Raw genomic sequence first — 10991 nt, forward strand, 5'->3', positions numbered from 1 at the left:
ATATCAAGATTTTCTGCAATTTCATTAGCAGTAATTTTCGTTTGGTCATAGCCAGATTGTCTGTAACTTTTTTTTTAATGTTTCTGACAACCTTTTTGCACAATCTGGCAAATTTATAGTTACATGTTGCAATATCTTCGACTTCGAGACTGAGACCGAATTTATATGAAATAAAATATCATTCTAAAGAACTACACACCGCATATAAATTTATAATTTTTAATATTTTTTGCTAATCCTCGTGCTTTGACTTTAGTTTCTGTATCTTTGTTGACTTCTTCTATTATTTCGAATACGGCATCATATATTTCACAAAATTGAAATCTTAAAGGTTTCAATGCATCTTTCGACTTGACCATCTACTAGTATCGCTTAACGGTTTTAAAGTTAGTTGTGAAACATGTTTATTCAGAGCTTCCCAACGCTTTGTAGAACCAGAAAAAAAATGTACAGCTCTTGTATAATACAAAAAAGGTTCTTGTTTCTGTAAAAGAAGGCGATTTCACTTTTACACGCTCACTATACTACTCACGAAGTCGATCGAAGTTCAACAAGGACGAGAGTGTAGGTAGGCACTTTATGCGAAATATCTTCGCTTCGGCCTACTTCCATTCTCTGGCGGTTTTTGGACCGAGTCAAAGGGATCGAAGTAGGTATCGCACCGCGTGAATGTGTTCCTCGCGAAGTTGAACGAGTGTGTAGTGACGGTACTTCGGTCAACTTTCCCGAAGTAACTTCGCGAGTGTGTGGTGCTCGCTTTTTAAAACTAAGTTTACGGAGTGGCATGTGCCATTCTTTAGCCTAAGGTTAGACAAGAGATAATTTACGGCGCCGTAAGAGCAGTAAAATGAAGCGCGAAAATTGGCCACTCTGAGAGTAGTGGATGGCCAGACGAGCTGTAAAATATCGCGCAGCAACATAGGTTATCGAACGGCTCCACGGGCGAGAAATTGACGCTAGCAGTAGCCGTAAAACTAACTTAAGGTTCCGCGGAACGAAATAGGAATAGCCGAACTGTACCGACTACAGGACTTGTGCGTAGTCGGTTCAGTTCGGCTATTCCTATTTCGTTCCGTGGAACCTTAAGTTCGTTTTACGGCTACTGCTAGCGTCAATTTCTCGCCCGTGGAGCCGTTCGCTTTAGGACCCATTTTTCGCACTTCATTTTACTGCTCTTACGGCGACGTAAATTATCGCTTGTCTGGCCTTAGCCTTAAACTCGAGTGACACACACCATCGGATATTTTTCAAATATTCTATTTTGCCCTTTCTTATTCCTATTATTATTTTGATGTATTTTCATTTTACTAATTATGCCGCCCCCTTGTGATGCCGCCTGATGCGACCGCCTCACCGCATCATAGCACCGCACGGCCCTGCACTATGCGTAAATTACGTTTTACGTCCATTGTGAACAATCGCTTACAACACACAAATAAATATTTACGTCGTAAAAATACTTGACCAGATTTAAATTTGTGCCGCAAATATTTTTTCTGGTATTTTAAAATACAACATACACATACATACCTTATTGATGTGGACCCGCCTTTAGATTTATTTTCATCCAAAGTAAACTTTCGCCCCTGCAGTGTAGGCAGCCAAATAAATATGGTTTTTTTTGTAAAAATTTTAATTTTCATGATTTTCAATTAAAACCAGTTTTTTTTATAATCCGCAAACAAGGACGAATTAAATGATAGGGTTTTTGTTATTTTTAAAGCTTTTAATATTCCGAAAATGGTAATATATACTTTGGCGCTGCCCCGAGAATTTTCATTTTCATATAACTTGAAAACGGAATATCCGCAAATGAAATTTCGAATGGAGAGATTATCCCTAAATCAGGAGGAATTATTGTGACTATGGTACATAATACTTTTACCCCTACAGTTTAGGTTTACCAAAAGTGCAAATTATTCTGGCTATGGTGTACATTCGTTTGCACCTACAGTGTAGGCAGCCAACATTAAATCGCTTATCTTTTTAAATTTTTTAATTTTCATTATTTTTAATTAAAACCAGTTTATTCATAATCCGTAAACGAGGAGCAATTAGGTGATATGGTTATTTAGTGGTTTCACGGCTTTTTATACCCAGAAAATCGAAATTTATTTTTAGCGCTGCGCCGAAATCTCAACTTTTTATTTGCTTATATCTCGAAAACGAAAAAACGAAGAGGAGAAATTAAATGATACACATATTGTTATTTTTACAGCTTTTAATATCCCGCAAATGGTAATATATACTTTGGCGCTGTCCCGAGAAATTTCATTTTGAGATAACTTGAAAATGGAATATCCGCGAATGAAATTTCGAATGGAGGGATCATCCTTAAAGGCTGTATGACACTATACATTTTCTTGTATCATTTCTAATATCGTTTCTGATATGTCAAAAAAATGCATAGTGTCATACACAGATACAAAAAACGATATCAGAAACGATACAAGAATTTGTGTCAGGCACAGATTATTGTACAAGAACTGCGCCAATTTCTGCGCAAAGAGCAAAAACGTAAAACCTGCTGGTAAAACATCTAAAATGTCATAATTACTTACTCATAATGGCGGCTGAAATGAAAATGGGATAATGTATTGATGAATTTATTTGTGTTTTCGTAGGTATTATTTATAAATCTTTTATTGATACTTAATATACCGTTTGGTATGGACTACTGTTCTACTAATAACCATATATTTAGCTCCTAGTAAAGTTCAAACTATAAATTTAGGTTTCATGGTGCATAATTTTTTAATAGACGAAAATACAATAGTTCCTAATTTGGATCAAACTGAAGATAATTCTAATGCAAATATTTTAGCACAAATATCAAAACAAAATAAAAACACAAATAATCAACCTCAGCCAACGTAAAATTCTGGTTAACATTAAAATGTTAATTATATAAAAGTTTATAAATTTTATAAAATATTTAAAATCAGCTGTGTCTGTAGATGCAGTACTACCATAACGTGACACAGTGTGACAAACAAAATTTCGACCAATCACGTGCCGAATTTCATACAATTTTCGATACAAGAACTTGCATAGTGTCATACAGGGCACAAATGTACGTACAAGAAATGATACAAGAAAATGTATACAAGAAACGATATCAGAAACGATATTAGAAATGATACAAGAAAATGCATAGTGTCATACAGCCTTAAGCCAGGAGGAATTATTTTGACAATGGTACATACTACTTTTAACCTTGCAGTTTAGGTTTACCAAAAGTGAAAATTATTCTGGCTATCGTGGACATTCCTTTGCCCCTACAGTGTAGGCAACCAACATTAAACTCGTCTTTTCTTTATAAAATTTTCATTATTTTCAATTAAAGCCAGTTTATTCATAATCCGCAAACGAGGAGCAATAAGGTGATATGGTTATTTAGCGATTATACGGCATTTTATACACTGAAAATCGAAATTTATTTTTAGCGCTGCGCCGAAATCTCAACTTTTTATTTGCTTATATCTCGAAAACGGAAAATCCGCAAATAAAATTTTGAATGAAGCAATTATCCGCAAATGAGGTGCGATTATTTTAGCTATTGTAGAAGTAAAAATAATGACTTTGAAAAATCCATTTCGCTAACTTTATAACGCTCAACTTTACAAAATGAAAATGGATGAGGGCGTGTCCACTTTGGGTGACAGAACAAAATTCTTCCTTTTGATTGGCCAGACGTAAGAAACGCACTGTAAAAGATGAAAGTTGGCGAAGTTCACACAACCAATTAGGGAATCCAACGATCTGTCAAACTATTCCAATATGTCTGGCGGCTGGCATGAATACATTGAAGGCATATGATAGTATAGTGTTATTTTAGTATTTTAAAGTAATTTTCGTATTTTATGTCCGTGTAAATATTGCTAAATACTTCAGTGACATAGTAAAAATATTGCTTACGTCAATAAACTTTAATAAGTAGTTAAAAAGTTTTAATTAAGTAATTTGGAAGATTGAAGAAAGCTAGGTTAACAAATTTTATGTTTTATAAGTTTATTAAAAAATAATATTGAGCATCCCTAAAATTAGATTTTAGGTAAAATCATCGGGGTAATATATATTTTATTATTTTAGGTACCTAGTAATACCACATTGTATCTTAAATTTGAAATTTTAATTTAAATAAAGTATCCAATAAAATCGCTTGTGTGCAGTGTTGCCAGAGAATTTTTGTAAATGCACCGGAATGACTGGAATAGTGACACAAAGTACTAAACCAACACATTTTGTACAAAAACTTAAAAAAACGTCGTTTAATATTATTTGAAGCAAATTTCTTATGTCACAAAATTTTAGGTTTTTACTTTAGGAGACTTTAGTATCGAAAGTTTGCTTGTTAATTGTATCAAATTGGTACAATTGTAACAACTCTGGCAACGCTGAATTGCCTGCCAGTCGTCCTGTCATTAAAAATCAAGGGCGGATCCAGGGAGGCCGAGAATTAAAAAAAATATAAATTTAAATATTGGCAGTTCAAATGTTCTTAGTTTCAAACACATATAATATGTATAAAACAGGGGATAAATATGTTTTCTGGACTTAAGTTGAACAAAAGCAGTAACAGAAGCTTTAAGAATGACATAGGATGTTTTATAAATCAAAATATAGATAAGTGCCAATTGTTAGAACGATCTTGGCAGCCATCAAAATCCTATCAATTTCCATATTCTATATACACAAAAAATAAAAAAGAAATGAAGCGTTACTTGGATCGCCAGAACTTACAACAAAGGAGTTGGTTGGTATTTTCGAACAGTCAAAAGGGATTGTTTTACAAGTATTGAATTTTATTTTTCTAATGAAAAATATGGGCATAATAAAGGGATGACAGCCTTGTCATGAAACCTTTAACATCTTTCGCCAAACTCATGGGCAAAGACAGAGCCATACAAATCCATGCAAAAACATCATATCACAAGAAGTGCGTTGAGGCTTAGGTGGATTTTCTACAAAGTTATCACAACCCGCAAAAGTCAGTCAAACCAGAAAGACTCTCAAAAAGAAAATAAAGAAAGACTACGACCAATAGTAGAGTCTATAGTGTTCTTAGGTCGACAAAATATTCCTCTAAGAGGCAAAATATTCCTATGAGGCTAAGAAAGAAATAATTAACACCGTAAAGAACAGAAAATTGGCTTATTTACGTCACATTATGCGTAATGAAAAAAACCAACTGCTACAGTTGACTCTACAAGGCAAGATTGAGGGCAGGAGAGGCCCTGGACGTAGACTATATCCTCGCTGGCCAATCTTGGAAAGTGGACTGGTCTAACGTCAACTGATCTATTTCGAGAGGGGGTGGGAAAATCAGTTTTGTTTTAATTTGATTCAGAGTTGGACCACCATCTACAGATAGCTATTTCTGCATCTTATGCTTCATCAGTGTAGCTATGCAGTCCCAACTCTGAATCAAAAATCAAACAAGCCTGCCTTTTAAGGGAAATCACCGCGATGGAGTAATTCAACTTTTGAGATGCAAAACAGCGACATCTCTAGTAAAACTAGGAAGACGACGAAAAGACCCAGATGCAAAGTTAACTGTAATAAAATAATTCAAATAATTGAAATAAAACAATAAACAATATTTTAAATCCAATACTTTTCGTCGAAAGAAACTGCTTTCTGGTTACATCCTGAATCTCCGGCTTTATAAGCACGGAGACGACAAATATAGAAGAAAGTAGAAAGGACAATTTCGAGCTACCGTAAATAGAATAAGATGGGTCAATGTGGTCCCCAACATCTCCAGAAGATAGGCACTTTTAGAAGAAGAAGAGGGTGTCGTGATCGATGGCCTTCTGCTTCTGGACGAAGATGCTGGACCTAGCAATGAGGGGAATTGTTAAGATTTAAAATCTCATCAGGAGATAAGACTATTCAACGACACCTATCCGCAGCAACATACATTAGTAACACCAGTCAAAATCAATAATTAATAACATGTTGTGGTGAAGAAATAATTTAACAAAACATGAATCAGGTTCAAAGTGCAAATTATTACTCTGTTATATTTGACGAAATAACCGACGTATCCCACGTAGAACAGCTTTATCTAAATTTGAAATACATACACAATAACAACATTCGTGAAAACTTTGTCAAGTTAATTGACGCGTATGAGAACATAAAAACAATAATTAGTGAAAATCAAGAAAGAGGGGAAGAACAAGGCCTGACAGAGTGACAGGAGAAGCATTGGAAAAAATAGTATTAAACTTGTTGAAAGAACTGCACTTGGATCCGAAGAAATGTGGATGAATCGGTAACAACTTTCTTCTTCTTCAAGTGCCGTCTCCTAATCGGAGGTTGGATATCATCATCACTATCTTTACTCTATCCACCGCTGCTCTAAATAGTTCTACAGAACTGCATCTAAACCAGTCTCTTAAATTCTTTAACCATATGACACTCTCCTTCCTCCAATACTCCTTCCGCCTCTTATCTTTCCCTGTATATCAGTCTTAGCATTTCACAACTTTAATAATACTTTCATAACGATAACTTTTGAATGTCTTTGGGTCATTCCATTTCAAATCACTCAATTTGGGAGCAAAAAAAAATTTTGGACCTCCGATTTGTCTGAAAATTGGTATATAGCTTCTGCGGGACGTAAAAATAAGATATTTAAGGTCAAAAAATCTTCTTCTTCTTTTTTTCTCAAAATGTTATTTTATGCGATTTTACAGTGATTTGGTGTTTATTTATACAAATTTGCATTTTCTATCGTAAAGTATCAATGGAAAACATAATATTTTAATAGAAGGGACTCAAAAATGTCATTATATGGCATTATAACAAGTTACTTTGATTCAAAACAAGCTTTTGATCAAATTTTATAGTGTAGAAAACGTCAAAACACTGTTTTTTACATTTCTCTCCATTCTCAAAATACATCATAATTGATTTAGCTGAAAATTGGCCCACAGATAGACAAAACATAGGACTTTAAGTGGTGAGAAGGATTTGAATTATATTACAATACCAAAAAAGTTACATGCAATATTATAGTCAAAAATATAGGCGTCTACTGTAAGTACAATTAACTCGAGAATATCGACCTCACGACAAAAATTGTTAAAAAGAAATTGTAATAATTTTAAATACGATTTATTTGGAACAATTTCAGTTCCTACCATTTTTGTCGAAAAGTTAAAATGGCGGAGATATTGAGCAAAACAGGTTCTCCTTTAAAATCAAGATGGCGGCTAACGTAACGGAGGAATTAATTCGTGATTTTAAATTTAGGCTACTGTTGACTCCCCTAAAGATCAGAAAAATAAAATTTTGGGCAGCTCGGCATTCAAGGTCAAATGCTATTCCGACTGGACTAATATATACTTTTGAGTCTGATATTACTGCATGTAACTTTTTTGATATTATAATAATATAATTGAAATCCTTCTATCCACTTAAGGCGGCTGCACAATTGCCCGGGAACGGGAACGAGAACGGAAACGGGAACGGGAAAAAAGTTAACCTCTATGTAAATTAATGTTGTAGATGCACAATAACCGAGAACGAGAAGCTGTCCGGTAACGGGAACGGGAAAGTTGACCATGTTTTAACTTTCTCGTTCCCGTTGTATTCCCGAAACCAATCAGAAGGCAGTATTAAAAATACTGTCATATGCCCAATAAAAATTTGTTATTAGAAGTGTGTGATCAAGTTTTAGTGACAATTTTTATACATTTTGCATTAAAATAAATGACGAACGATTGATTTCTTTATTGGAAAAATGTCCTCATCCGTATGATTGATTTGTAGATCATAGTACGTACTTATATGGTAATTAGATACAATAATAATATAAATATTTGAATGATATGCTTTTTATCTTTGTGCAGACAAACCTTTGCGATTGCACACATATTTGTGTAAATTAGTTCCAAGATTATAAAAAACGAAAACATTATAAAAGCTCGTCATCAAATAAATCCATATTTTTAGACTTAACAGACATGTTCTTTTAATAAAATTAGAAAAAGATCGTTCCACAAAATTTATTTTGAGAAGAAAAATAATTAATAGCACAAGTGACAGTGACACAAAACAGCTGTTTACCATTTAATTGTGAATCTGCTGATGCTTTCAGTTTCCGTTCTCGTTCCCGTTTCCGTTCTCGTTCCCGTTTCCGTTCTCGTTCCCGTTTCCGTTCTCGTTCCCGTTCCCGGTCAATTGTGCAGCCGCCTTTAAAGTCCTATCTTTTGGTTATCTGTGGGCAAATTTTCAGCCAAACTGATGATGATGTATTTTGGGAATGGAGGAAAATGTAAAAAACGGTATTTTAACGTTTTTTACACTATAAAATTTGATCAAAAACTTGTTTTGATTCAAAATAACTTGTTATAATGCCATATAATGACATTTTTGAGTCCTTTTTATTAAAATATTAAGTTTTTCATTGATACTTTACGACAGAAAATGCATATTTGTTTAAATAAACACCAAATCACTGTAAAATCGCATAAAATAACATTTTGAGAAAAAAAGAAGAAGATTTTTTTGACCTTAAATATCTTATTTTTACGTCCCGCAGAAGCTATATACCAATTTTCAGACAAATCGGAGATCTAAAATTTTTTGCCTGAGTGATTTGACATGGAATGTACCCTTTATAGAACTCAAAAGTGTGTAAAAAGTGCCTTTAAACTGGCCATTTTAACCGTAATTTTTAAAAATTACCCCCTGGCCCCCCGGTACACCTCCCCAAAAAAAGTTCATGGCCCCTCCCGAAAATCGGTCCTGGATCCGCCCTTGTTAAAAATCACGTGGTTTGGATTGCCTAGCGGTAAACGCTGTGTCTAGGTACACGCTAACGTGTACGCAAATAAAAAAGTTAGGTACACGCGAATTAAACTTCATCAAGCCAATGACGTCATTATTTAGCGTGCACAGTGTCTGTATACTTTGGTACACGCTATTTTGATATGTTTAGTGTTTGATAGAAAAATATTTGTTATTAAGTGAAGGGAAACAGAACTATTCAGATGTTTCAAACTTTATTGTAATAAATCAATGTATATATAAAAGTATATATTCAGGTTAGCAAAATAAATATGTATTTAGTTGACATCACATTATGTACAAAATATTGTTAATATAATTTTTATACGTAAGTTAATTATTATAATCAACTATTCTAAATGGGAAATAAGCCACAATTTAACTAAAAAAATGATTTTATTAACGTTTCGACGTCCAAATCGGATGTCGTTGTCAAAATACAAAAATTAGTCAGATTAAATAACTTATTAGAATAAATTTTTTACTAAGCCACAACATTTTTGTTTAATTTATTAATATTTTGTATTTTGAAAACGACATCCGATTTGGCCGTCAAAATGTTAATAAAATCATTTTGTTAGTTAAATTGTGGTTTATTTCCCATTTAGAATGGTTGATTACAAAAATGCCACAAGGAAATAGCTTCAGAACAAGTTAATTATTATAAATGTGAAAGTTTTAGTTCTTCCTTTTATTTTAATTTTGGACGGTACTACTATTTTACTTACAACTAAAAAAATACCTATATATTAATTTATAGTCTCTTATCTTTTTCATACTGTTTTAAAATGTTGTTAAACTCATTAAAATATCTAAATAATTGTCCACACTCCATAGTTAATTTGAAAACAAACACTAAACAAATAAAAAATAAGAAATCTCTTTACTAATCAATATTAAAGTGTAAACACAGTTCAACAAATTCTAACACTCTGGACTCTCTGGTACTCGCGGTATCTTACCACATCATACACGCGGCTCAATTTGGGTGTATGCAAAAAACCAGTAACAGTGCACGCTAAATGGTGACGTCACTGACTTGATGACGTTTCGCGTGTACCTAACTTTTTTATTTGCGTACACGTTAGCGTGTACCTAGACACAGCGAATTGTAAAACCAAACGCTGTGTCTAGGTACACGCTAACGTGTACGCAAATAAAAAAGTTAGGTACACGCGAAACGTCATCATGTCAGTGACGTCACTATTAAGCGTGCACCGTTACTGGTTTTTTGCATACACGCTAACTTAAAGCGCGTGTATGCTGTGGTAAGATACTGCGAGTATCAGAGAGTCAGAGTGTTAGAATTTGTTTAACCGCGTTGTGTTTACACTTTAATATTGATTAGTAAAGAGATTTCTTATTTTTTATTTGTTTAGTGTTTGTTTTTTAGTTATAAGTAAAATATGTAGTATTAGTATTACCGTCGAAAATTAAAATAAAAGGAAGATCTAAAGCTTTCACAATACTAATTAACTTGTTCTGAAGCTATTTTCTTGTGGCATTTTTGTAATCAACTATTTTAAATGGAAAATAAGCCATAATTTAACTAAAAAAAATGATTTTATTAACGTTTCGACGTCCAAATCGGATGTCGTTGTCAAAATACAAAATATTAATAAATTAAACAAAAATGTTGTTGCTAAGTAAAAAATGTCTTCCAATAATTTATTACTCTGACTGATTTTTGTATTTTGACAACGACATCCGATTTAGTTGTCGAAACGTTAATAAAATCATTTTTTTAGTTAAATTGTGGTTTATTTCCCATTTAGAATATTTTTTTTGGTTTTGTAGCATAGACTTGGGTGTCAATTAGCCAGTCACAACTTTTTTCTATTCATACACATACATAAAGAAGGCAATGAGGTCCTTAGAGTTCCATAACAAACTGTTCCACAGCTCTCTACTTAGTTCAAAAGCTGCAGCTGGCCTCTATATGGACTATCCAAAATTAATAATACCTATAACATTTAGAATAGTTGATTATAGTACCTAATTAACTTACGTATAAAAATTATTTTAACAATATTTTGTACATGTCATGTCAACTAAATACATATTTATTTTGCTAACCTGAATATATACTTCTTTTATATATACATTGATTTATTACAATAATTAAGTTTGAAACATCTGAATAGTTCTGCTTCCCTTCCCTTAATAACAAATATTTTTTTATCAAAAAA

This window comes from Diabrotica virgifera, chromosome 3 (genome assembly GCF_917563875.1).
Source record: "Diabrotica virgifera virgifera chromosome 3, PGI_DIABVI_V3a".
Taxonomy (NCBI): Eukaryota; Metazoa; Arthropoda; class Insecta; order Coleoptera; family Chrysomelidae; genus Diabrotica; species Diabrotica virgifera.